The sequence below is a fragment of the Haemaphysalis longicornis genome, unplaced genomic scaffold (assembly GCF_048455015.1).
Source record: "Haemaphysalis longicornis isolate Haplotype H1 unplaced genomic scaffold, Haemaphysalis longicornis Haplotype H1 scaffold_4, whole genome shotgun sequence".
Lineage (NCBI taxonomy): Eukaryota > Metazoa > Arthropoda > Arachnida > Ixodida > Ixodidae > Haemaphysalis > Haemaphysalis longicornis.
Genome location: NW_027526361.1, coordinates 200,842,357 through 200,869,950, shown reverse-complemented (window position 1 = coordinate 200,869,950; position 27,594 = coordinate 200,842,357). Strand labels below are relative to the sequence as shown.

General features: G+C 44.9%; 1 protein-coding gene across 5 annotated transcripts in view; it reads right to left on the bottom strand.

Annotated features, from left to right (window-relative positions):
* Positions 1-27,594, bottom strand: part of LOC144179609 (sex peptide receptor-like) — a 429,469-nt gene that overhangs the window by 191,648 nt on the left and 210,227 nt on the right. The window lies entirely within an intron of this gene.

The following is a 27,594-nucleotide window of genomic DNA, read 5'->3' as shown; positions in this document are numbered from 1 at the left end:
TCGGTTTCATCTCGACATACTATGACAGTGTTTTAACGTGTTTTTTATTTGCTACCGCAAAGCACAAACTCATGTCTTCGTTAATAGAAAGAATGCTGCTAACGCCGGTTATGCATACTTATGTTTCGTGTCAAATAGGCCTAGCATTCTCATTTTGCTATACAACGCTGACATCTATGAAGCAAGCAAGCAGCTTTTGCAGTTTTGAACGGCTTCTCACACAGCACTTCGTGTTTAAACATTCGATCAACGTTTGACCATGCAGCTGAATCGAAAGACAAACACAACGACCAAAATCTTTGTGGATGGGTAGGATAACAAGACTATCGTCTTAAAAACGCCGCTAGCGCTAATTCTTCTACCCGCGTTTCCCTGTTGAAGGGTATGAAGTCAATTGTGGTCTGTAAAGCTGGCTCCGTAGCTTTAACACCTTTATGGTGGCGGGGGAGAGATCACAGGCAGTGCAAAGACAAGAACATAGGGCCAAGGTAGAACTCAAGGATCTTTGATACGGACTACAGTTTTGACGAACTACATGAACTACGCGAACTACATCATATTTGACACGAACTACAACTGCACGACCTAATTTAAAAAAACAAAAATTCCCGCACGTTTGCGAATCAGCATTAAAGCTGGTGTTCCAAGTTTATCGGAGGTCACTAGTAAAATAAAAGAAACTTTGCCATTGCTGTCGTACAGCAGTAACAACCATGAATGCTCTTTCCGCACAAAACAACAGCTCCTCGTAATCCACGCATCGCCTCCTCGACAGTTTTCCTCGTAAAGCTATTGCGAGTTCTTATAAGCAACGCCCGTTCGTCGCTGCACCGACTAATATGACGTCGTTCGCAGGCAGTCTTCTTAACCAGGAAGGTATTGCCTAGGCGCCTCCCAGGGACCTTTCGGAGCTTACATTACCCCAGTTGCTATGGTGACGTGTTCCTGAACACACTCTCGCTTGCTTTCCCTAACACTTACTCGTTTGCCTGTTCGCTGTTTTGCTCGGGTCCTGACACTAGCATCCGATGAAACGCTCGCTCGCCCCGCGGCTTGCCTGCCCGCTTCCTCGTTTGCAAGCGCGTCTTCTCGCTCGGTGGGTAATTTGCATCCTCATAAAGTTTCATACACTCGATGAATGTCTCAGACAAAGGTCAGCTGTCTTACTGTTCAGCCAGCTGTGCTTTAAGGCGGCGTTTTTTAGTAAGGCTAAGTTCGTGTAAGCACCATAGCTTTAGGCAGAAATCTTAAAGAACGTTGAAGAGAGGAGATGTGTTGCTTTCATGGCATTTGTAGCGCACTTGAAACGCGTTCACTTCCAAGCGGAGGAGCGCAGTGCAAAATAATGTACTTAATAATGTGGTGTACATTTACGAGGCTCTTTATATAACTGTACACATTTTTCATGCTTCGCAATGCGGCGATTGAAAGTACCAAACTGGCCAAAACACAAGAGCTTTTACAAAAATGTTCAAATGAAACATTTTCAAACCTAAATTATTTTTATGCATTTATGCGCTTTTTGTCACGGCATTGGCTGGCTCATTACATGTTCTTACGTTTGCCAAGAAACATCCACGAAAAAATAATGGAGCACCTGTCCCGAGGACTCAAAGCAAGGGCAAGTCATATGTCAAGTCGTAAGAAAATGCTCCTGATTTAAAGGGTCGGCTGCACTCGTTGTATCGTTGAAATTTACGTGCTAGATAGTAAGATTAGGCGTAACTAACCTGCAATCCTTCAAAGCAACAATGAGGAATAAAATATATAACGAGGTGGTGATATGCTGACAATAACTGGGCAGCCACACAGATTAGAAGATTAATAGCATGAATAGAATTGTGTACATGTTGCGATAGTTATACCTGTGCGTGTGTTATGTGTGACTTCTTGCGCCTTTTAGTGTTTTTGCTGCGGTTGGTCTTAGTTTTTGTGCGCGATATCTGGTGATTACGCGTTTTCACTCATGTTCCCTCTTCATTATCCCCATACGGAGTAGTGATCCAAGCTCCCGGCTCTGCCGACTTTTCTGCATCATTAAAGGGGCACTGACACAAAATTTTGAAGGCGAGATAACTTCGGAGTTAGATTGGTGGGAACACATATACATCATCTGCAAAATATCAGCGGCGAATACAGCCTAGAGCATATTTAAAATCAATTTTAAAGTGTGTGAAACGCAACCGAGCAGACAGCAGAGGACCACGCGCAATCGACATCCCGAGGATATCGTGTAAATAAACAACATCCAAACACGTCACGAGTTTGTGTTTTCCGCTTCCGCACTGCCGGCGTTTCTCGCCGGCTCGCCCGGCTCGCCGCTCCAATCGGAGGGCCGGAGGGCGGAGCTTCTGCTCTCGAGAACGAACGACCCGATCGTTGGCGGCGGAGGCGCCGTGATTTCGTCAGCTCATGGGGCAGCTGGCCGCGACCAAAGTTCTACAGCGATTCCAGGCACTCTGTTTCTATTACTGTTTATTACCATTGGATGCGAAAACGCGCCGGAGGCACGAAAAGCCCACTGAGATAGCCGCACGGTCGCTGTGCAGGCGGCGGCCACGGCCGCGAAGTGGCCCAGGCCGGCGCAGGTAGCTCGAGTGATAGCTTGTTACCGCTGCACGAAATTGTACCAAAGTCCCGACCATGGTGGCTTACATGAGAAAGGAGTTAATGATGCGATGGCCGGTTGCATTAAAAGTTGTCATCTGCACCGCTTACGAGAGCGGCACTCGAATATCCGCCGCAGTGCTAAGCCGAACACATCTGTAGGCGGTCCTGTAGGCAGACCGGCCGGCTGCTCCCAGCGCGCGTCTTGCCACCCACCGTCTCGAGCGTCGCGCCGCGTCGTTCTTTAGCCGCGGTAGCATTTGCACTCGCAGCGCCTGCGTCACATCCACGGTCGCTTTTTAATTAAGCGCCTCACGAGATCAGTACGTGAGGGCATTCGCAGAAACTGCCATCGATGCGGATTCGACAGTGCTACGGCGGCTCTGCTCTGTGATATCGCTCCGACGGTCACGTGGTCAGCTTTGTTCACACAAAATCCACCAAATCCATCGTTTCGCGGCACTCGCTGAAACCGAAACTGCTACTGGCCGCATTTAAAATGCCTCTAATTAAACAACCGTCGCAGGCTGAAGCAAATGAGGTTTCTACAGGTTATGAGTAGGTCACTAGCTACTTATCGCAACAAAAAAAAAAACAAGATGCAAAATTTTTGTGTCAGTGACCCTTTAAGGTTTCTTCCTCACTCTCTTCCTCTCACAAACCTACACCACGCAAGGCTCGGGAAAAAAATACTTCTCGACGAGACAGATATGAGCGCCAACAGAACCAGTAAGGAATACCGAAAGCGCCACAAAAATTACCAGAGGCAACGCGAAACCAGCTAGAGCAAATTAAAACAGGTAGGTCGAAAACGCGTATTGGTTTATAGGTAACAGTACATTTTTAAAATATCACCGTAGACAAGGGCGCCGCAAGGAACAAGGAGTAACGCTAAACACCGGCAAAGACCCAAAGAAAGCATCTCTTTAAACATAAAATCATTCCCTCCAAGAGATCCACGTGTGATGGGAAGCGCCTATTTATTGTATGGAAAAAGATAAAACTAGTCCCTGTAACAGTACCAGTGCACGTTTATTTCTGCGGGGCTCAAGTTACGCCGGGTCATCTTCGGAATGCACACATAAGGACGACGCGCGATAAAATATAAAACAGTGAAATGCGGTGACGGCAGGATCTGGGCAACTGTGACTGATGCGGCCAGCGTGCGAGAGCTGTTCGCTGTTCATTGTTGTGGTTGTCGTCGTCGTTGTTGGTGGTGGTGTTGTTGTTATTGTTGTTTTCTGCGTAGTTAAGCATTAACCAGATTCGACTTGCTGTTTTCTCCGTGTTTTACAACGTATATACGGTACCTTTTATTTCATTTTGCAAGTACCACTGCATGCTTATTTGCAAGAACTTTTCTTCTGTCTTGTATGCACGCAAGTCCTGACAAACGTGTTTCCAAGGCTTTACGGCGCTAAGCGATGTTCACGTATATAACACGCACCCTCCGTGAAGCTCACTGGCTAAGGCATCGTTCCGCCATGAACACTGCCGGTGTCAGTGCTTATACTTGTCAACACGGCTAAACAAGAACAAGACATCACGCAAACATAGGGCAGAAAATCAATACTTAAGTGATATTTGCAGTGTTCTTTTAATAAAAAATTATGGATGCTTGAATTTTGCGAGAGTAAATGAAATGCTAAATTAACGGCAAAAAACCGCCCCCTGCTGTTTCCAGCGCTAACTCGTAGGGGAATTTAAGAAATCAAACGGCAATAGCAACGAAAGGTTCCGCTGGATGAGATCCACATTCCGCTTGAAACGCTCGTGCAGTAGAGTATCATGGTTCTATAAATGATGTAGTAGGGCGCCTCAATTCATGCGCGGTTCCGCCTTACGGCAGCGCTGGCATCGAGACACCCGACTGGGAGCAGTAGAACGCGGTAAATTTAAAATGACTTGAGCAACCTCTAGCGCGTTATCTTGGGAAGAACGTGACGGGAAAGTAACAACATCAGAGGTCAGCGGGAAATAGACGGGAGGCCCTTACTTGGCAGGGGCGCAAGTCGACTATCGTCTTTCGGCGACATTTGCAACGAAAGGAGAAGATACGCGGCCATTTTTTTATTTTAAGGCCACTGTTCATTCATTTAAATGGACTGTCATTTTTTAATTTAATTCAGAACTCTGACGATTGCCATTTTGTTTCTTTTGCATCGCAATCCTTCATGTAGATCTGTATGCCCGGTTATACCACATTCATCGTCACTCACCAGACAACAGCCCGACAAGGGTAAACAGTATCAGATACAATTACAAGACAAAGTGGTCAAGAAGACGTAGAGTTTCGACCTGCATGAACGTTTTATGAATGCTGGGGCATCAGGGAAGCTGACCCGAGCCGAGCTCCGTCACCTCCGACATACGTGTGGTAGCGTGGTTTGAAGAGAACGGCCGGCCAATGTAGCAGCCGTGAAGAAGTCCAGAAGCCGTAGGTAAAACGTAACTTGTTTACTTCATAGCAAGAGACAAGCCGAAGCCAATGAACAATGCCACGACGGGCAAGGTTAGTGTACAGAACTCGAGCAGAGTGACAGCATTGATTCAATGCCCAAACAGGAATGAACTATAGCGCGGGGGGAAGGGGGGGCGCCGTGTTTATACCCAAAGCGCCGACGGTCGAAACAAGCCTTCCCTCTAGATTGTGCACGCGTCACGAACGGCACTGACACACACAACGCTCTTTCAAGAGTTCGTGAGCAGTAGGTAGTAGCGGCGCACGCTGAGTCCGAGAGAGGGGAGAGAGGAGGTCTCCGCAGCGGAGTCGGGGCTTCTGCGTCGTTGGAGGAAGTCGAAGCATGCCTAGTCTACCAATGTTGGTTTGAATCGCTCCGATAGATAGGCGCCAGAGATTCAAGAACGTCGGAGCTTGCTGCAAGCGTGAGCCACCGACAGGGAGAGCCTGCTTGAAAGGCGCACATAGTGGAGGCTTCGCTGCACAGCCGAGGAGTGTTTCAACAAAGCCCAGTGGCGGGCTCATTCGTAACAATGCTTAGTATACGTAGCCAAAATATTAGCGACACAGCTGGTTGGCTAACAACACATCTGAACAATTCCAGTGCATGTGATCATATGGACTCTGACTTTGTAGCAGTGAAGGAAAGTATCTGTAATTACTCAGCAGCAGAACAATAAACTCATGAAAGGTCTTTTAAGTGCGAATGCACTTTATAAGCGACCCTGAATTCCGTGGACCGCCGTCCGTCCACATAGCAACAGCTGCGGGTGCGCGCGCTCCTCGTTTTCCTTGGCAACGGGGGGAGATGGGCGACATGGCACATACCCACGTGGGGGATTGGCCAGGAATCTCCTCGTCTTCCTTGGCAACGGGGGGAGATGGGCGCGCGCTGCCTGGCCGCTGACATGGCACATACCCACGTAAGGGATTGGCCAGGAATCGAGCGTGAGAAGGGCTAATGCACCCGCTTAAAGGAGTACTGACACGAAATTTCAAAGCTGAGATCCGCTCTAGCAATCATGTACAACGACAACACAAATAGGTGTCTGTGCATGGCACATACCCACGTGGGGGATTGGCCAGGAATCGGGCGTGAGAAGGGCTAATGCACCCGCTTAAAGGAGTACTGACACGAAATTTCAAAGCTGAGATCCGCTCTAGCAATCAAGTACAACGACAACACAAATAGGTGTCTGTGAATAAATGCATCTTTCTTTCTTTGTAGTTGTGTGTGTGTGTGATCTCTCTTTCGCGAACATTACCGAACCGCGCAAATTCAACTCCTGCATTCGCACTTTCACATTCTTCCCCTCGGGTAAATGCGGGGAAATTTTTAATATTGCATACTGCGATATTTAGACATGACTGCCTCCTCCCCTGTAAACGGCACATACAGTGAAAAATTACTAGAATTGCTACGATTACTGCGGTATTGTAACGATTATGTTTCCCAAGCGAGACAACCCGTTTCTCACGCTAGGGTCGTCTCATCTTAAGTTATGCTTGGTGACGTCATCGCTGAAATTTCCCCGCGAAAGAATACAACCGCATTTGTTTAAGTATATCGAGGTAAGAGTGTCAGAAAGTGTAATCGCAGGTTTCCCAAGCCACGAAACTTCCAAACTTGGGAACTTGAATGTTAAAAGCTTAGCGCTTCTCTCGCGGAGGCCTGAGCGCCACCCACAGGCATTGGGGCTGGGAAGGGAACACTGGTGAATAGTGCGTTCAGAAATGCTGTTTAGAAAGATGACTATAAAAATTTTAGTGTATTACGTTAATGCGTAAGCCAACCATTTTGGAGAATACACAAAGAAATACTGAATGGCAGAAATTTGTAATAACGTTATCCACGTACCTGCTACGGCGTAAACATAGAAGCGCACTGTATGTGAAGAAAAATTTTATCTTTCCATTATTTCCCGTTCCGCTTTCCCGAATTGACAGTCCGCTGCACATTGTCGAAAACGTAATTCAGTCGTAACGCTTGAATAATCAAGTTTAGGCGCCTACTTTTGGTTGGAAACAAAATACTCGTGTTTACCAGAAAAACGCTTACCCCAAAGGCACAAGAAAAATAGAGCGTATGCTAAATTGCACGCTGTCTCGGCGGCAGCTGCTTTCCTTCCTTTTTGTTTGTCTTTTGACGTGTGTCGGGCCGGCGAACCCGAATGAACAAGGTCTCGGCGGACGGCATTTTTCATGCGATTTTCCACGCCCGTGCGCCCCCGGCGCCATATATTTTCCCGGCTTGACTCTAAGGTCGCGTACCTTTAGGATCACATTCTCCATCTATATCCCCAGTTTCTTTTCGTCCTCTCTGTGCGTTTGCGCTGGCGTAATATTTCAAGACCCCGGAGATCTCGCCCCGTCGTGGGTGTATTCATCCTTCCTAAGCCATTTTTCAAGATATACGGTGTCTGCGCTTGCTTTCTCGAGTGAATTTGTCTTGGAAACAAAACTTCGAAGCTGGCCCGGACTGAGGACGTTTCCAAAGTTAGGGCGTTGTGTATCTCCCTCTAAATGTTTATAAAGCACCTGCGCCACCACTAGATTGAGTGTTTGTGGTTGTATTGTCATCGGTATTTGTTTCTCGCTTCGCTCTTCCTCTTCCTTGAGGTGAAATAATGCAGGGATCTGTGTGGATCATAACCACATCGGAACGATAAGCACTCAAGCCCGAAGACGCATTTTTGCCCCTTCTAAAAGCAGCACGAGAAAGAAAGAATACCATGCCTTAGAGTAAAGTGATAGGAAATGCGCATGCTCACAGACCCTTTTGCAGTAAGAGTACGTTTTAGGTGCGGAGTACCTTAGGACCGCACAATGTCCGTCCGCGTCCGTGCGCATAGCATTTACAATCGCAAGAAATCACACAGGCACCGACAGGATTCGAGCCTGTGTCTCGTACAACAAGCAGAGTAAGTGTCAGTCGTCTGACCCATTTTGCTACGACCATGAGTTAGTACCCGAGAGTCAAATGGCTTACTCCCTCGCCTGTAACGGTGCGTAGTACCTTAGGACCTCCCAATGTCCGTCCGCGTCCATCCGTGCGCACACCTCCATCAAGCAAAAATAGACTAAAAATCGAGTTCAGCCGTGAGTAGCAGTTCATTTAGGAAATAATCAAGGTGCAACTCACGACTCAAATCGTATGATGGTCGGGGTGCAAATCGGATGTCCTATTGGACACAACTTGGATGTCATTTCGAGTCCCCGTACTCCGCACCCTCGCCATTATCGACGGAGTGGAGATGCTACCATTTATTTTTCGCTTTCGTGCCACTTTTTGAGGGGAACGGGGGGGGGGATGCAATAAATGCAGTTAAAGTGCTCGCTTTAAATTTCTTCCAAAACTGTTTTAAACAAACGTTAATTAAATACATTTGTTTGACGTACCAACAAACCTATAATGAAGCGATTGCGTTAGGGATATGGTGTTTCGGTATGCTTTATCTGCGAACATACTCAGTTATCCTTGGCTCACAGTGCAAAGAGAACAAATTAATGTTGTTTCTCACAGCTAACAATTTACAAAAATCCTGCTCAGGAAATGTTCTAGTCTATTTTAGTGCCTAGTTTCTGGCACGCAGTGTTTTGTATGTTCATAACAATTGCACTAACGCAATGTTTTCTACCTCCTTCGAGAGAATTATGGACGCTGTGAAGGGGAATTTTATTTCGGCTGATCTCTATTATTCTGACCAGATTTTGTATGTAATCGTAGATACGATAATTTGTTTCCCAGTGGTAATACTTTGAATTGGCCCATGACCAGGAATAGTGCCTCAGTAGAAGAGCGGAGGTGTTATTCGTGGCAGGGATACTTATTTGCTAATATTCGCATCCCAGGGTAAGTTCCCACGTGTAGAAGCAAAGAATAACGCGGGGCCAGATGATGGTGATGATGACGACGACGATTATTATGATGACGATTATGATGATAACTATGGGGTGGGGTCGGAGCAGAGCCCGTCCGTTCTCGTCTTCTTCCAACAGCTACATATCGCTGACCGTCTTTGTGACCTCTATTTACAGGAAGAGCGTCGAGACTATATGGCCTGTGATAATTACGAGCAAAAGAAAATATTTTGGAGCACACTGCGAAAAAAGAACTCCGAACAAAAGGCAAGACAGGTACCGTGATATAACTACACTTTTTCCCTGTACTGCGTAATGGTTTTGTTTAACGAAACCACAGAGCCAAACCAGTGACACCAGGTTAAACATTTCGGTACCTATAAACCTGTATACTTATTCAAACACATCTGAAACTGAAAAAGCTTGACAACATGACACTTTTTACATAGAAAACTGCAATACAGAACCCTAAACCGCTCCAATGCGAAAACTACCAGTATAAGCCGCCGTTTCCTTGCAAGCCTCGCTATCCCGCTACACCGCCGACTAGGCACTGATGGGCCCTTCTCGTAGTCTGGGATTTCCTAGAAATAGCGCAGCTTCTCTTTTTATGAATGAGCAAGGCTTCGGTAACTGCCCACGCATACGTTCTTGTTATGCAGAGTTGCTCTCGCGTACGTGCAGGCGTGGGAGCAGCATTTTACCATGGCGCCTGGCCCCAGTAAAGGTAGGAACATCGGGACACGTCCCAGCCAGTCCCGGTGTTCTAATGAGGCGCACTGATTAGCGGCCTAAATTATGCACTCACGACAGCTGAAACTCATCTTAAAATTGCTTCGCCGAATACCGGCCCTCCATGCTGCAGTGGCGGATTAAGATTTAAAGCTTTTACCTGGGACACCTTTGATTAGACTACGTCACTGCTTGAACGTTGTCCATATGGCGTCAATATCTGTTTTGTTTTTTAACCTTTTTTAACTTCGCCCGTAATACGAGCTCCATTTTTATTCTTTGCGTTCTATTCTTATCCTAAATAGGATATTTTAAGATTTCGTGATTGCCTTGCTTGTCGCCTACCGCTTCTCGGGTTTTTTGTAACGTCTTTTAAAGTTTATTCTGTGAACTTGAGACCCTACCTTTCTTCCGGGTGTCAAAAAGGAAAAGAAGTGGTATCTTTTCCTCAAGCGGAGCTGAATTTGAACGGTAAGCTTTGTCAACGCGCTTAACCCGAACCAGGACTAAAATAAAAAAAAAATTAACGGTTACCTTTCCAGGATGTAACAGTTGAGGCATCACTTTTGATGATGACTCGTAAATATCATTCAAATTAACCAAACCTGTATTCTGCTCCAGGGCCGTCTTGAACTGCAACATATATTTTTCGTAATTCATGAAGATTTCAACCTATGGAACCGCTTCGCAACGTTATTGAGTGGAAGCAGAACTAAACCAGAACAAAATGAAGACACTCGCACTTGTGTAGGCTAAATGAACCGGTATTAACTTCTGTTCGAGACTTTGCCTTCTTCCCCTAAACCGCTTTATGGGGTACTTCTTACTTCACGTAATTTTTTTTCAGGTTCTCTGTCCGGCTTTGTTACTTTTATTTCAGATCAGATTATCTCTCAACGCTACGGGCAGAAGATATTAATCAATGAAATGCTACCGTAGTCTTCTGAACTGCTTCAAAGTGCAGCCTGCTTGCAGACTCATTACTCATTACTTGCAGTACTTTCGGTACAGTACAGTACAGTAAAGCTGAAGAACATCTAGGGTACTTAAGCTTTTCTTATCTGTTGCGACTGCGGTAACGTTACTGGGGAATTGTGGAACCTCTATGGCAGTGTTATGCACGTCGTGATTATCCATAGGTGCTGTGGATGTAGTCTGTTCAGAGACCATCACCGCACATGCGCATCGATGAAATCTCCATAGCAAGTGTCTGGCCGGTATGAGCGCGTTCCTTCTTTGCATGGTGATGACGTGCTGCATACAGTGTCACGTGTCTACCTGTACGCAGCTGTCCTGCTTTATCACCGCAATCCATTTCCCGCGTGTTTTTCCCTCTTCCCGTTACTATGACAGAGGTTTCGCCAATCGCCCTGGTTAGCCCTAAATATATGCTGTTAGCCTGAATTCGCACTTTGCTACTTATCTAATTGCTCCTCGTGAAATTATCTAGCTGGGATTTCCTTGGTAGTAGTGAGGGCGTGTCTCCCACACACGTTTATAACTATTAGGGCACAATCCTTTCACTAGGTTCACCTTTAGTAACTATAATCACCGGGGTGTGTTACTGCAGGGACTAACACACCCCGTTCAGTGTTTGTTCTAGGGTCCCACACTGAGGAACCTTAGTTCGAACCCCGCGTAGAGCAATGTTTGTCGAAATGTTCCTTTTTGACTTTGTTGGTTGTTTAGAGGAGTTCCTCTAAAAAATGTGGGGTCATTCGGAGGATTTACTGACATATGTCTTTTTATACTTTGTGCATTCGGCCGCTTCGTGTGCCATGCTTCTCGCATTTTTTGTGACATAGACGCTGACTTGATTACTATTGGTTTCCCGTAAAAACGTGGGAAATTCCACGTGGTAGCGGAATTGCAACCGGGGCGTGCCGGGAAAATGTCATTGTCGGGATAATTAAGTGCGGGCGTCAGCGGTCAAGCTTTTTTTCCGTAGGGGAGTTGATTCTTCTATACAGATTGCTGTTGCGAACACATTCCGTTCCATTGTGGGCGGAAAGGGGCTTTTCGGTTGGTAGTACCGTGAAGAACGTCGGCGCCGCAAACTAGGTTTTGAAGCGTACGCTACACTGGCCGAGGTTGAGCAGGTTCGCGTGCACCCTGAAGGGCTGTTCTGCGCAAGCGCGAGGATCATTGGATTGGATGGGATTGGATTGGATTAGAATAAATTGGATTATATTGGAACGGATTGGACACGCAATCCAATAGGAGTACAGGTGTGTAGAAAATAGGGTTCAAATTCACTGGTCTGGTCATTCCAGAGGAGTGACGTACTAGCTGCGGCAGACGCACTGGCGCCGGCGCGTGCACAGCTGTGCGCCTCCGTTTCGTTGCAGCCAAGTATGGCGCTGCGTCGGAGCCACTTGATAGCCGTTTTGCGAGGCTCCTGGGTAGCCGTGCTGCGCATGCGCGAGGAGCAGTGACTAGACTGGACCGGACCGGACCGGACTGGACTGGACTGGACTGGACTGGACTGGATGGATTTCATTGCTGAACCTTAGCTCACGATATGTATATCTTGGCATAGCCGGGCTAAGCCACGGCTAATTTGTATTTTTATTTGGCGGGTTCAACGCGCCGAATCTACACATGGACTAGAGGCGGGCCATAGTGGAAGGTTCTTTGTGAATTTTAATCAGCTGGGAACCTTTAAGGGGCCATGAGGACAAAATACAGGTTTATTTAATTCGAAATATTTTGTGTTTTATAGTGCTCATGCGCTTGTCCGGCTGCAAATGATGCCTTGTTCTCTGATAAATTAAGCAATTTTGGTTAAAATTTGATTCTCCTGCCAAATCGTGTGTTGTCGGGACGTCAGCAATGAAATTATAAGTGCGCGTATACAAACGATCTTGCCCTGCGTCATTTGGCTGCAGCGCTACTTGCCCTCAGTCTTCCCAGATGGCGCTACCATACTCATGCACGGACCGTTTAATGCATTTGCTTTGTTTTTTGACCGCATCTGCACGTGGCATGTTTTTGTTACTTTAGAAAGTAATCGCTTCGTTAAACATGGAATATCCTCGACAAACAGGGTCACGTAAGACATTGTTGCTTACGACAATCGGCCAGTGCGTGTAAGACAACTCGAAAGCGGCGTACTGCTGAGCAGCTAAAACAAGCGTAGTGCGCGCAGTACCAACAACAGTACGCATCGGTACATCTATGTTTACGGGTGCTTTCGTAACTTTCACTGCTTATCCCCCCATTCTTACTGCAATAAACAGAATGTGCCCTAACTTTAAGCGCTAATAGCTCGTTTTCCAATCTTATAAACTCTGCATAGGTTGCGTTTGCTATCGCCGGCCTCCGCTAATCGCTGAGCTGCCCGAGCTGGAAATGAGCTAGGGGTCATATGGCCATTCCCTCGTTTCTTAATTACATAGCTTACTTAAGCGAAGTGTGTTTTAAAAGAGGTGTCAGTGTGATTCTAACGAGGCAGTCTTTCGAATGAACCAACTTGTGTTTTGTCATCATGGCCCCTTTAAATGTGCGTCGTAAGCTCGCCACACGGGCATTTTCCCTTTTCGCCTTCACAAAAAAGAGAGAACTACGTCGTAACAACAGTCACGACGAACCCTGCACTTCATCTGACATTTACTTAACATACAAAGCGACCACAAAAGGGCTGCTTCCGGCAAATTCGGAAACGAAACACGCTCCAGAAAACCCGGGGGAAAAACACGCAAAAATGAAACTTGGCTAACCTTAACCGCACAATCCGAGGAACGTCATCGCCCGTGTTCCGAAGTGGTGGTTTAAATATCATATTTTGTTATTTGCTAATGCACGGGAGAGCAAATAGACGTATCTTTCACCTTCACTGTGTATGCGCAAGCGGCCAAACAGCTCCCTGCTGGCCTGTTGGCGAAACATACTCAGAACACGTGCGTCACTGTATGCCGCACTACGCAAGCAGCGGAGGCAGTGATCATCCAAATGGCCCCTAGCCACCTGCGAGCTAAGTATGGCGCGGTGTTCCCGCAATCTACTACCCAGGCACCGGCCAGCCTGCCCTACGTCGCATTGTCCGCAATATCATCGTTCAGGGGCCATTTGGCCGATCATTGCCGCCGCTGCTTTCTTGGGTACTGGGGACTGAATGGCATACGTGTTCTGCGTAGGTTGCCCCAACAGACCAAGATGAAGATATCTGCATGCACAGTAGAGCCGGGAAATGCGTCAGTCGTCCTGCCTTGCATTCTCAGAAAAATGAATCTTCACGCGTGGGTATGGCGCCAAATCTGCGCGCCCATTTTTTTTTCCAGACGTGCTCAAAAGGTACACAAACTATGATCGATTCTCCTTCCTCAACCTGTGCCATGAAGGATTCCACAAATAATGAATAGAAAAATTGCCGTTGTGGCCTCTTTGCAGCAGTAACTCCATGATGATTGATTATAAGTTTCGCCCATGAAGCAGAACAGCTTGATTTCAAGACTCCGTACTTTCAAACCGCTGTTTTTAAGAACCGTGCTCGAGAGCGTACGCAATTTAGTACCTCATGATGGAGGCTAAAAGCAAAAACACCCGTGTACGAGATTTCAGCGCACGTTAAAGATCCCCAGGTAATCAAAATCAATCCGGAGCCCTCCACTACAACCCACCTAATCGCCTGGGTTGCGTTGGCGCGGTAAACCCCAAAATCAACCAAGCAAGCAATGTTATACCGGCGATTGACACGCGCTCGCACCGGGAGTCGAAAAAGTGCACCTCTAAGAACAACTATTGACATCTGCCCACAGGTTACACGGGAAATAATCTTGTTACCACGAGGGTTTTTCGTTCGCGTTTAGGGTTATGTGTGCCGAGGGTGAGTGTGCGTGTACGCAGTGGCATGTTTTCCTGCGGGCGTGAGAAAATATTAAGACACGCGCACTTCGCAAAGAATGCATCAATCGTTACTTGCTTATTGTTGCTTCTTTTGTTGTACACGAAAGTGTTTTATTCCGGGATACACGAAAATTTCGCTGGCGTAAATTCCGTCACGGAAGTGCCGCCTGTACAACGAAGCAAGCGGCCTGAAAGGGTGCACCCCTGCACACAGAGTCTTCTTGGGGGGAAGCAGCCTTTAGTATTAAAGAGTACGTTATACTTAGGGTTCTTCGTTTTCGGGTTTTATATTTTAACACGAAAGTGTCTTATGGCGCGATACCCCAAGATTTCACTGACCTCATATCCGTAACAGAAATGACCCGAGTACACCTTTGCCGAATCAGGACGTCGCTCACCAAACACGCCCACAAGACAGCGGCTGCCCCGAAAATTATGCTCAGCTGCAGATTTCGCTGCACAGTGCCTTTTCATGTGTTACTGATTCATAAGACAGAAGAATCAACCACAGTTTTTTTTTTTTTACCTTGAGGTTTGCACGGAGCGTGAAGTGGCCCCGTGGGCAGCCGTCTTAAAAGGCTGAGGCTTATCTCCTGACCTCGGCGCGACCGCGTTTTACGGCGGGTCGAAGCGTGCCCGACTCGCGAGTAAGCCCTTCTGCGCGCCGGACGCAAACGAGCCGCTAGATTAATTGGATCTCGCCGCCGGGAGAGAACGCCGCGGGAGACAAGGAGCGCCGCCCTTATAATGAAGTGATCACGCGCTGGGAGAGTTACAACCTGCCTCGTCATGAAGGATATAAGTTTCTCGCGCATTGGAAAGGGCATTAGCGGGGCGGACCCTGCTACTCAAAGACGCAACTGCAATTTTTGAAGGATTATGGCGGTAATTCTTATTCTGGGCATTCATGTCAGTCCTCTGTCATGGCCATGGTGGGCGTTCTTATTTTTCTTAAAGCTACTTTAAGAAGAGTTGTGTCTCATTTAAGTTTCTATTCTAGCCTCTGGACGTAATTATGTAGCCAAAAACTGTCACTGTCGGTACACCATAACAAAAACGGTTCCTAGTGAGATCCTGAATCTCCGCAAGCGCGTTGGAAGGGCCGGTGTTTCAGAAAAGTTGTTTTGGGAATTTCCATTGTGCTTCCTGTGATTGATTAAGGGTACAATCAATTTTTTTTTATTTGCGAAGCTATTTTTAGGGTACTAGAATGATGTATAAAACAGAATGACCAAGAAAACACTTTATAGCGTGGTTTAGTTCGCTCGGCGGCGTCGCAGCACAGGAGTTAGAAATCTACATGTACGTTGTTAACAAGCACCCAACTGGACTTAGAGGCTCCCCAAAATAATCTCCACGTATTCTAGGTATCTGAATTGTTATTGTACGCCAGATTTTTGTTCACGGATCCACTTGCTTGCCTAAATTTGGCAAATCATCAACGCCTAAACACACAAAAAAGTCTACGTTCAGCCGTCGAGGGTTTTAGATGCCGCGTCAGCACCAAAACCGTATAATTTAACCATCTGGTATATCTATACCTATTCTGCTGTTCTTCGGGCGTTTCTCTGATACCCCCCGCCCTTAAGGATTCACGGGTGGTTTTTATTGTCTGCAGACATGCCTCGCATATGTAGGTTCATAAGCGGTCGGTGAGGGGTAGGTACGAATCAGTATCAACTTTCTACCTTTTAACCTAAAATGTATTTCGCCCAGCTATCCCACTCTTCGTATCCCCCTTTTAACACTCATAAAGCTGTGCTTTATTTGGTTTCTACGGGGAAGGTTAACTGCAGCAAAATGTTATCTGGTACTTAGCTGATCAGGTACACATCTTCTTCCGAGTTCTTGCCCAGGCGAGTCTGCGCACTTCGTCTGTCCCTTCTACCATAACAAGCTGCTCAGAGGATCCCGCGTGTAGAACCTTTTTAGACATTTTGCTAAAAACTTGAGTATCTGCCTTGTCTGCTCGCTAGATCGGCAAGGCTTTTAATTTTGAATTTTGCAGGTTTTGAATTTTTAGCACTCGACGGGTTTCTCAGAGGATGCTCAACTGCTACTCTACTGCTAGGGTCTTTGCAACACTTGCGATAAACGCTTTCACTCTTTCCTTCGCTTGGGTAAGCATTTTCAAAGCTACAGTTATCAACAGCAGGGAGCGACACTGAGTTATTTGCTCGCAGCAGCAGAACTATCCACTCTCCGTTACTCCTTTGCTTTGTGGCTTTTTTATAAAGTGCCTACCCAAGGCGTTTATTATCGCAACAGAACTGAAGCGTCAACTTGCTGCCACGTTGCTGTAACGAAGTAATTCGAGCGCATAACGGACGCCAATACTCGAGACAGACAGAAAGATCTTATGCGGCGGTTTCTAGATTATTATTGTGTGAGCATTATTGCTGGTATTATCATTATTGTTATTAATATTATTATATTATTATAATATATTAATATTACTATTATTAATATTTTATTATCATTATTTATTTTATTAGAGTTTAGATGTTTTTTTATCAGAATCTGCGAGGTCTTAGAATTAAGGCGACTGAATTTTTTGGTAATGTTCTGGCTTCTTGCTTTCCGCAATTGCTATATCTGAAAATCGGTTGTGCCCTGATATCCTATCCAGTAATATTTTCCTCAAAATTACCATGTTTATCGAAATGATCGTGCTTTAATGGGATGCAAAAAAAAGGGGGTGGGGTCCTTATCGCCGTTAACAAATCTCTCCCATGTGTGCTACGTAGCGATATTGATAACGCAGATGAGTCTTTATGGGTATAAATTCATTTCTCTAAAACTGAAAAACTTCTAGTTGGTGTTTTTGCATTCCTCCTAGTGCAGCTCTTGACACGTTCGATAAGTTACTCTCCTCCATTGAACAGGTGCTTATCACTCATTGCAACCGCAAAGTCCTCCTCCTTGGGGATTTTAATGCTCCTGGCGTTCAGTGGAGCCAGCTAACCTGTTCCCACTTTAACCACCATATTGAACAGAAGGGTTATAGGTTACTCGATTTTTTGGCTTGCAATTCTATGGCACAGTGTAATAGCATTAAAAAATTTGCAGTGGAAATATTCTGGACCTGTGCTTTTCGAACTTTAATGGCGTTAGTGTGTCGCGCTTTGATTGTTCTTTAGTAATACCCGACAGATTTCATCCTCCTCTTTATATTTCCTGTTGCCTCCCCTCATCGCTCCACCGTTCCGTAAATTATGTTGGGCTGTATGGCTACTTTTCCGCTGCCCCTTGGCCGACTGTCATTGACCACACTGATGCCAATGAACAAGTCGACCGTTTCACTGAGATTGTGCTTTCGGGTATGAAGGAATACATCCCGCAATATTTACGGAAGAAGTTCAAGTTTCCACACTGGTTTTCTTCTGAATACGGGATGTCCTGAAACTCAAGGAACGGGCGCACAGAAAGATGAAGCGCTCTGGTGCCAACCAGTTTGCTCAGGTATGCCGGCACCTAGGTTCCCTATTTAAAATATTGCACAAACGCGATCATACTTCGTACCTGGTGTCGGTAGAAACTAAAGCAACTCATGAACCGGGAGCCTTCTGGAAGTATATCCATTCTAGATCTAGTACAACTAAAGACTCTATTCGTCTACTACACTCCAAAGGCGAAGAGGTTGCCAAGGTGGCAGACTGCTTTGCTCGTCAATTTTCTTCTTTTTTGGGAATTAGCATGGTAGTGATAACAGCAGCGTCCCTTGTCACCAGGGCGGGAACTCCGGTTGTTTGCAACTGGACGAGAACATCATTCGGACCAGCATCAAGCGGCTCAAGCCCTCCCTTTCTTGTGGGCCTGATGGTGTTCCTGCTGCAATTCTAAAAACATATGAAATATATTCGTTCCTCTGTTCACTTCAATATTTAATAACTATCTCCGGTCTGGCACGTTCCCTCGCTCATGCAAAATCTCTCGCGTATTCCCTGTTTTCAAGTCAGGCCTAAAACTAATGCTATAAACTATAGACCTGTCTCGCTGCTTTGTTATGCCTCTAACATTTTCGAGCTATCTCTTCTTACGGTCTTGTCTTTCTCATTTAAACACGTCCTCATTCCTAATCAACATGGTTTTATGCGTGCTTGTTCAACTTCCACGAACCTTGTATGCTTCATGGCGCAGGCTGTCCCAGCAATCGTTGGTAGAAGCCAGCTGGATGTGGTTTACTGGGACATGAGCAAAGCCTTTGATGTTGTCAACCACGCGTTATTGCTTACCAAGCTCACTCTGTTAGATGTACACGCTTCTTTGGTGGGTCCTATACGTTGCTATCTCAAGGAGCGATATTCCTATGTAAGTGCTAACGGTCAAAAATCATTTAGGTACAAAGCGACCAGTGGTGTACCCCAAGGCTCCGTTCTGGGTCCCCTTCTTTTTTCCATGTTCGTTAACGTTGTTGCTTCGGCCATTCAAAACTCTTTTTTTTGTATGCTGATGATATAAAAATCTTTAGAGATGTGCGTAGTGTCAGGACTGTATTTCTCTTCAGGCTGATATTGTGTCATTCCATCGTAGGTGCACCAAAAAGACCTTATTTTGAACCCTTCAAAAAGTAAAGTTGTCTCCTATAGTAGAAAACCCAACAGCTGCAATACTCTTATAGAATCGCAAGCACTTCACTGCCGAGGTTGACCGGAATTCGGGACTTGGGAGTAATGTTTGATTCTTCTCTGACTTTCCTTTCTCTTCCCACATTACACAAATTACCCGACGCTCTCTTCGATGTCTGGGTGCTGTTTGCAGGTATTGTAGAGAGTTTAAAGGTCCGCTTCCTTTCTCGAAGTTGTATTCGGCTCTCAGCTTACCTCTTCTCGAATACGGGTCTGTTGTTTGGAATGGAACTTGCAAGTCCAGTAGTGACCGTATCGAAAGGGTTCAAGATGAGTTCCTCTCTCTCTTTAAGCACCAATTCCATCATGTGCAAAAAGACGCAAACGGCATCATGCCTTTTCTGAAAAGCATTCCTTCCCTTTGGTGTCGAGGAATGCGAGCTGATATAATGTTTCCCTATACACTTCTTCATGGTGATATTTTGTGTGACGATTTGGTTACACTTATCAATGTCAACATTTCCAAATAAACTTTTCAGAAAATTTCCAGCTTTCACACCAGTTGCTTTAAACAGCCGACGCTCGTCCATCTGCCGAATACAATGTTCATATAATGAATATTCCGTTCGTCTTGATATATTCCAGAGCTGTTTTACTTTGTTCTCTAATGAGTAGAAAACTGTGGTAGCTTAAGTACTTTGTGTCATTCCAAATTTATGTACCGTATTTATTATATGCAAACTGTATTCTTGCTTGTTTTTCACTTTTCCTTGTTTGGTGTTGCTTCAATATCTGTACGCTTTAGTGTCAGTGTTTGTAACGCTGTAGATTTTCACTTTTTTTTAACTTCCTAACATGTTGTTAGAAAACCTTAGTTTTATACGTATACTCTATGTCATGTTCATTCAATATTTGCTTGTACAGCTCCTATTTTTCACGTGTACTGAACGTTTTGCTGGCCGAGTGTCATGGCTTGCAACGCCAAGCCTGTCTTTTCTTTTTTGACTTTCTGTTCTTTTTTCTCTTTTTTCCTTTTTTTGCTTTCTAAGATTGCTGTTACCATTTTCACTTTATTGTTTATGTCATACATATTGTTTATGTGTGTTGCCTCGTCTTTCTTTTAGTGTGTTTTTTTTTCGTTTTTTGTGGTGTACCAGCACCAAGACGCTGGGGTTGTTCCTGGGCACCGAAAATAAAGGTTGATTGGCTGATTGATTGATTCATTATTATTAGCATTATTACCTAGGTTATTAATTGTTGAGCATGGGTGAGCCGGGTTTTTTGGATGAGGTACTTGGTGAACTCCTATTCTAAGTACTGGATGGGTTTATTGACTGCGTTCTGAATCATTTAAAATTTTTAAAAAAGTGTTTAAAAAGTGTTGAAAAATTCCTTTAAATTAGATTGTCTTGAACTGGTGTGGACAAAATAGGCTCCATATAACATTTGTTGCAGTGATGTAGTGACGAAAATATACCAAACGAGATCACAATCGAGTGTTGAAACCGGCTACTCCAAGGCGCTTGCATTCGTGGAGAGATGCCTAATACGTTACTTCGCATGAGCTTTAAAAGAAAAAAGGGTTAAGTTCCCCATTCTGCGCTCCGGTTTAGGGGTAAAAAGTGAATATTTAGTTCTGTTCGAAAGGTTTTGTCACGTGCATAAAAACTCGAAATTAAGTCCTTTCTTTTCTTGCAGCTAGACATATAATACATTAACGTTTAAAGAAGCTGACTTGTAGGTAGCCTTAACAAAGAAAGTGCATTAAACGTAGACCCAGAATTGCTTCGAATGCAGGTTGTTAGAAGGCCGAGCACTGCTCCCGGCGTCTCAGTGAAATTCCGCGTCTATTCCAAGAAATTTATTCAATAAATAACTTTGGTACAATACCTCAACTGCGTCGGAGATGGAGCTCTCTCTACTTTTTTTTGTGCGTGGCGCGCTTTTGCGATTTCTGCGTAAGTGCTGTTTTCCGCGAACAAATGAAGGTCCACCCGTTCATTTCTCAGGCCTAATTCAGGCCAGTCTCGTACTTTCGTCCTGTGCGGAAAATTTGGTACTCCTTGTGGGATCTAAGCTCGGCCGGTAATTTCTTTGCGAACGTTTGTCGGTCTGAAATACGAGGCCGGGACAACTGCGATTGTAGAGCGCATCGTTCTAAACTCCGCAGGAAAGCGTTTTTAAAGCCTTCCTGTTGTTTAAAAGACTTAACGAGGGCCCATTCCAAACTGTTTTCAATTATATATCTGTCGCTCTACATTTCATGATAAATAAAAAAAACTGCAATCGCTTAGATGTGGAGATTAGGGGGTATTTTGGCTAAGCCGGAGCCCTTTTAGCCATAATTTCTTCCGTGGCAGTGAACATTAAAAAAAAAAACACATATTAGCTTTGAAACTGCACTGAGCTTCTTTTTAAATGAAAATCTCTCCTCGCTGTCACTTATGCTAGTATTCGGCGAATAAGTTTACTAAACCGTCTTTTAATGCTTTAATACGGGACATCCGAATCAGTCCACGGTAGAGGCAGCTTTGGTTGAACCGTCATGTGAATAATATAATCAACATATATTCCCTAATACATCATAAGCAACAAAATCAGGCGCTTATATTATATATACCTGCTGATGGCGCTGATGACGCTTGTGAAATTGCTGATGCCAAGAGAGGCTTTCCCTGTTAGCTAATCCGGTTTTGTCGGGGCTTTATTAACGAGTATTTTTAATTCAAGTAAAGACAGAGCTCCTAAGCAGCTCCCGTTCGGATAAAACGCTCAAGTTATGGAGGAAGTCGGTCGCTGAGTAGCTTTTAAACGCAAAACGCACCGCAGAACCACTTTCAAAGTTTCCCTTGTATTTGTACGCATCAACTCCGAGCAAAGTTCTTTCGCATAGTTGCAGAGCACGTTGGTGAAGGCACGCTTCATCATGGTAGCCAGTGAGGGGCTTTCGGAACGTCCTCTTACTTTTGTCCGTGTGTGCGAATTACTACAAAAATGAGCGAAACCGTTGCGAGGAATAATTACATCGTTTTGTTGCCACCACACCCCCTGGCGATTGCTATTCATTAACGAAATCAGACACGTAATACGAATCCGTCGTGCCCCGCACTCCCAGAGCCCTCGGAGAAAGCAAGCAAAAAACTTATTCCCCAAAGTTCACGACAAAACGCGCTCCGGTGATTATAAACTTTACATGCAGCTCTCCAGGATCCTTTTTTTTTGTTGAGCTCATCAGGAAGGCCCAGCTAATTATGCCCAGCTGGAAGCAAAGTGCAGCTGCATGTCGTTAATAACGTTACATATTGTATTTCATACCTTCCCGGCAAGACACAATTAACTCTGTGACCCGCTACCTTCATCTTTTTTTCTTAATAAGTGGCAGCTCTTCGAGCTGGGCAGGGCGCTCTTCAAGCAATTAATTCAAGCACTTCCCGAACGTTCCCAGACGCCGCCATATTGCCAGATGTTGACTAAAAGTGGCTGGCGCACTTACCAAGGTGCAGCTATCCGGCTCATCGCAACCATTTCAGAAGTGATTACTCTGAAGGTATTCAGTGTAGTGCAAGGAATTTTCGCACAGCTAATATTGAAGGCACAACATTGCATTGCGCGGAGTTTCAAGTTTGGCACGTTGATATGCTATGTGTGATTTCGAGATAGTTGGTACTCCATTGTGCGAATTCAAAGCGCAAAAATTCAGACATGGGGCTGGCAAGACACAGACAAGCGCTTGTCTTTGTCCTGTTCGTCCCCTGTCTGAATTTTTGTGCTTTAAATTCGTACAATGATTTACTACGTTCCAGAACTATGCAAAGAGTCTCATTAAAACGTTTTGGCAGTCTCTTGTGGCAGCGCATTGAAGAAAAAGAGTCTAGATTTCCGCGAGCTGTTTTTACAGTGTTCACATCCAAGTCGGCTCCGTGCTGTATGCCAAATTTAACTTTCCTAGGTTAGTTTCACTGAATTCCTCAAGGCCGGAATTCGGTGCGAGTAATCTGGGGTGAAATATCGGATTTACTCCAGGCCAAAAGCCTCTACTCTCTGCGTAGAAGCAAAACGCGTTTTCGGTCGTATAGAGGTCAAACTGGGACCGTAGATGCAACCAACCAAGCGAAATAGCGGGACAGAAGGAGTATGTCATCTTTCGATAGTTCATCCCTTGGTGCTTTTTTTTAGTTGTCCAGAAGGCGCAACGAGTGCGGCCTAGGAAAAAAGCTACTCAGTGACCGACTTTGTTAAAGTTAAGGAAAACCAACGCACAAGTAATTTATTTCAAGCATGCTTGTAATCCTGCGTTCTGCTTCACGCGTGTGGACCTGAATCTGTCGCTCACGCCGTTGTTGTATCGTGGAGTGGCCACCACCACAAGTGCAGACCAACGACGAGCGTAACCAGTTACATTCCTTTATGTATCAGTCCAAAAATCCTGACAGAACACCACGCTTTTTTGCTGCGCCGCGCATGAAGGCTGCAAGGTATTTTTCCTCCCTGGCAGTTGTTTACGAGTAGTCAAAGCCTCCGGTTTACACTATTCCTTTTCATTTCATTTATTTCATTAGGCATACTCAACAGCTCGTTGACATTACGTAATGGTGCAACGAATACCGTTAGAGAGTGTCCACTTTGATATAAATAAACAATACAGAATATGCAGTAATAAACGCCCGTGCGGTAGTTTGGCTTAACATAAACAAAACGCTTGGACCGGGAATCAGAATCACAAGGGGGAAAATAATTTTGTGAAAATAAATAATACATACAGTACGTGTGGAATATCATTAGTGTCATGGTTTATTCAATGGAACTGATGTGGTATCTCAGCTTTTGCGGATGGATGTACGCTCAGGTATAACACTAATGTTTTCGGATACGTGATTCTAAAGTTTAATTGCATGAACGGAAACAGAGTCATTCATTTTGAATCTCCGGCCGTTGATTCGTGTAACCGGTTTAAAATAGCTCATGGTTCGGTCGTCTTTTAAGTAACTACCTGAATTTTGCTCCCAGTGTGACGTGTACAAATTATACGTCACAAAAAATTTTCAACTTGGGGTACTGCGGGAATCAGGAACCCCTTGAATATGAGACAGTTTGTAGCGGAGGGTAATGCATTAATTCACCCTGACTGGGGGTCACTATAACGAGCACACACCCTGACAGAGAGACGTTTTTGTTTCGTCTGCATCAGGAAAGCAGCGACCGTGTTCCGTCGAGCAACGCCTTAGTCTCTGAGTCATGCCGTCGGGTAGAAAATATATCGGTGATAATAAACTACGCTGCCGAACACCTGCCACGGGTTGCCCCAATACATACTTTGCAGGTGGTAATGGTTAAAACTCCTTCGCGCTGCCGAGAAAGTCTGGCGGCTGTGGCTGTCAACGACAGCGAGACAAGTCTAGGGAAGGAGTACGGCAAATACGTTAGCAGGTGTAAATAAGCGACGAAAACATCTTCGCCGGCAACTGTTTAACATCGTGCGCCATCAAAAAAAAAAAAACGCGAGGCAAGCTCTCTTTCTCTTTCTTTCTCTTCTCTCATGCAAGAAAAAAATTATCCATTAACTCGAACAATTATCTGGTAATGCGTAGCATTCTTGTGCCACTTGTCTTGAGTGCCACTTTTCTCCACCCAATTATTTTTGTTTTTGTCTAAATCCTATTACACCAATTATCTCCGATTACGCTATTATAACGGTTACATTTGGAACTTCCGTGAAATCTTCATTATTGCAGAAATGGCAGTACTTTACATGGTTCGCCATTTCCCGTAAATATTTTCTACTTTTTTTATCAGTCTTTAGTTTTGAAAATTTCGTTCGACAAATTATGTCCATGTACACTATTATAACGACTACAGGTGGAACTTTCCCTAAACCTGCAATATTGAGCAAATTGCATGCTTTATACGTTTTGATTCTCTCCGTTTTTTAATATCTTTCTTACTTTTTCATTTTTAAAGTTTTTTTTCGAACAATTACGTACACTTACGTTATTATACCGACTACAGGTGGAATTTTCCTGAAATCTGCAATATTGCGGAAATGACACACGGTATACGTTTTGACATTCTCCGTAATTTGAGCAGTGGAAGGGTCGGATGACCAGCTCCAACACGGATCGTTAACAACATCTGGTCGACCGGCCGAGACAGGCCGCCAGTACTCAGGGCTCCCTGGGCTAAGGATGTCTCCCACCTGCCGGTCAACCAAAGAATATTGACTGCTCAATTAAATATTTATTCCTCCACTTACTCTTTAGTTTTTCAAAAATTCGTTCAACCAATTATCTCCATTTACGTCATTACAACGGTTACATTTGTAACTTTCGCGAAATCTCCATTATTACGAAAATGCAGGCCGTTACACGGTTTGCCATTTTCGCAATCGTTTTATAGTTTTGGTATTTTTAGTTATTCAAAATTTCGTGGAACCAGTTATCTCCATTTACACTATTATAGCGATGACAGGTGGAACTTACGCAATATCTGCATTTTTGTGGAAATGCAGGGGTCCTGGCTGGGGGGGGGGGTGCTCGGCAAAGAATGCTAGGTATTAAAAACCGAATTCCTGAAGCGCTGGCTGAGGCCGTATGCGAGGAAGAGTAATAGAAGCTTATGATATCTTTTAAAACTGTTTGCTATCAAACACAAAAAGGATGTTGAACCGAACTAATTCTTTTATTTACAGGGTTTACAAACTTTGAGGGTTCAGTTTTGAGCGACAACCGTATCTTTAGCTGTTTCTGTCAGGACACAAAATTTTTAGTTTTTGTCCTGAAACGTGCATCCACATAACAGTTCGCAACCTATTTCCTTATAGGGAGGAAAACAGATGGCGTGAAGGAAGAAGTAGTCTAGCCCAGCATCTTCGACTATTCCATATACATAATTCTGTTCGCCTATTGTAGCGTAAGGTACACTGGCCGAGGTTGAGCAGTTTCGCGTGAACGTTAAAGGCACGTGCTGCGCTGGCGCGAGGAGCAGTGTATTCGATTGGATTGAATTGGATTAGATTTGGATTAGATAGGTTTGGATTGGATTGGATTGGAATAAATTTGATTGTATTGAATTGGATTGGAAATCCAATCCAATTGGAGTACGGTTGTGTAGAGAATTGGGTCTGCACATTTGCCGGTCTGCGCATTCATGAAGAGTGATGTCATAGCCATGGCGGACGCACTGGCACCGACGCGTGCACAGCTGTGCGCCTCCGTTGCGCAGTAGCCAACTCTGACGGTGCGCCGGAGTCGCTTGATAGCCGTTTCGAGTGGCTCCTGGAGAGCCGTGCTGCGCATGCGCGAGGAGCAGTGACAGGACTGGACTGGACTGCATCGGACCGGACCGCACCGGACCGGGCCGTACCGGTCTGGACTGTACTGGACTGGACTGCACTGGATTGGATTCCATTGGATTGGATTGGAAATCGTTTTAGCAGCAGTGAGCATGATAATCAGCTAATCCTAGACAACCAGGAAACCTAAGAATAACCAGCTGAACCTTAGCTCACGCTACGTATATTCTGGCATGGCGGAGCTCAGTCACTACTCATATTTTTCGTCCCAACTATGGTCACTTGCGGTTTATTTAGGCTTGCTGCATCATTCCATAGGAACAGTAGGTATTGCTGCGACGGTACACAAATTAGGAACATGGAGCTTCGAGAGAAACTGGGGAAGGGGGAGAGCAATTAAAAACATACACCTACCACACATGGTTATAAGAGAAAAAAAAAGCTCGAATCCCAAACTAGACCATTGCTAACAAAAAACATGGAAGCGCAATTTTAAGCGGATATTCCGTGTTCATCCTTATTGTGAACTACGCTTCAATACAGGAGCCGAGGCGTTACGTCTTTTTTAAACTTCTTTGGTCGGTAGATGTTTTTTTTTGCGTTTCGTGTTTTTCCAACCAGATGGGCTTTCGCTCAGCTATTGATATCAGAAACTGGCTGTCCTTAGAGTCAAGGGTCAGAAAATGAGATTGAAAGGAGAGGGCAATAGGTGTATGTATTATGTGTGTGTTATGTTCTTTTGTGTAAATCTGTGTATTAAGTTCTGTACCTGCGATCAGAAAAGAAATAAACAAATAAGCACAAGAAATATGTGGATGAACGGATATATTAGAATTCTCATCTGTAATCTCAAGCAAAATAAAGTTCTTACTCAACCCCCCCCCCACCCCCCATGCGGAGACATCTTATGGGATTAGTAGCTCCCAAATTTGACATAAGTGAAAATATAACAAGCGTATAGGCTGCCAGTCCTTACGTTCCAATTAAACTAATGAATTTTCGCAAGCAGAAATTTTTACCCACAGACCGAACATTAGACCATTATCGGTTCCAGATAGGCACTCTTCCGGAATCACACTGAAATTCTTGAAGTCGATACGGCATACCTGCCCTATTCTTCTTTCGGTTGAAACCCAGATGGTAAAACCGTATTCATTAGGTATATTCGCCTCAGTGGAAGCATTGCCTGAGAGTTAACGTGCTGCGACTAAGCGAACAGTGACAAAACGTTC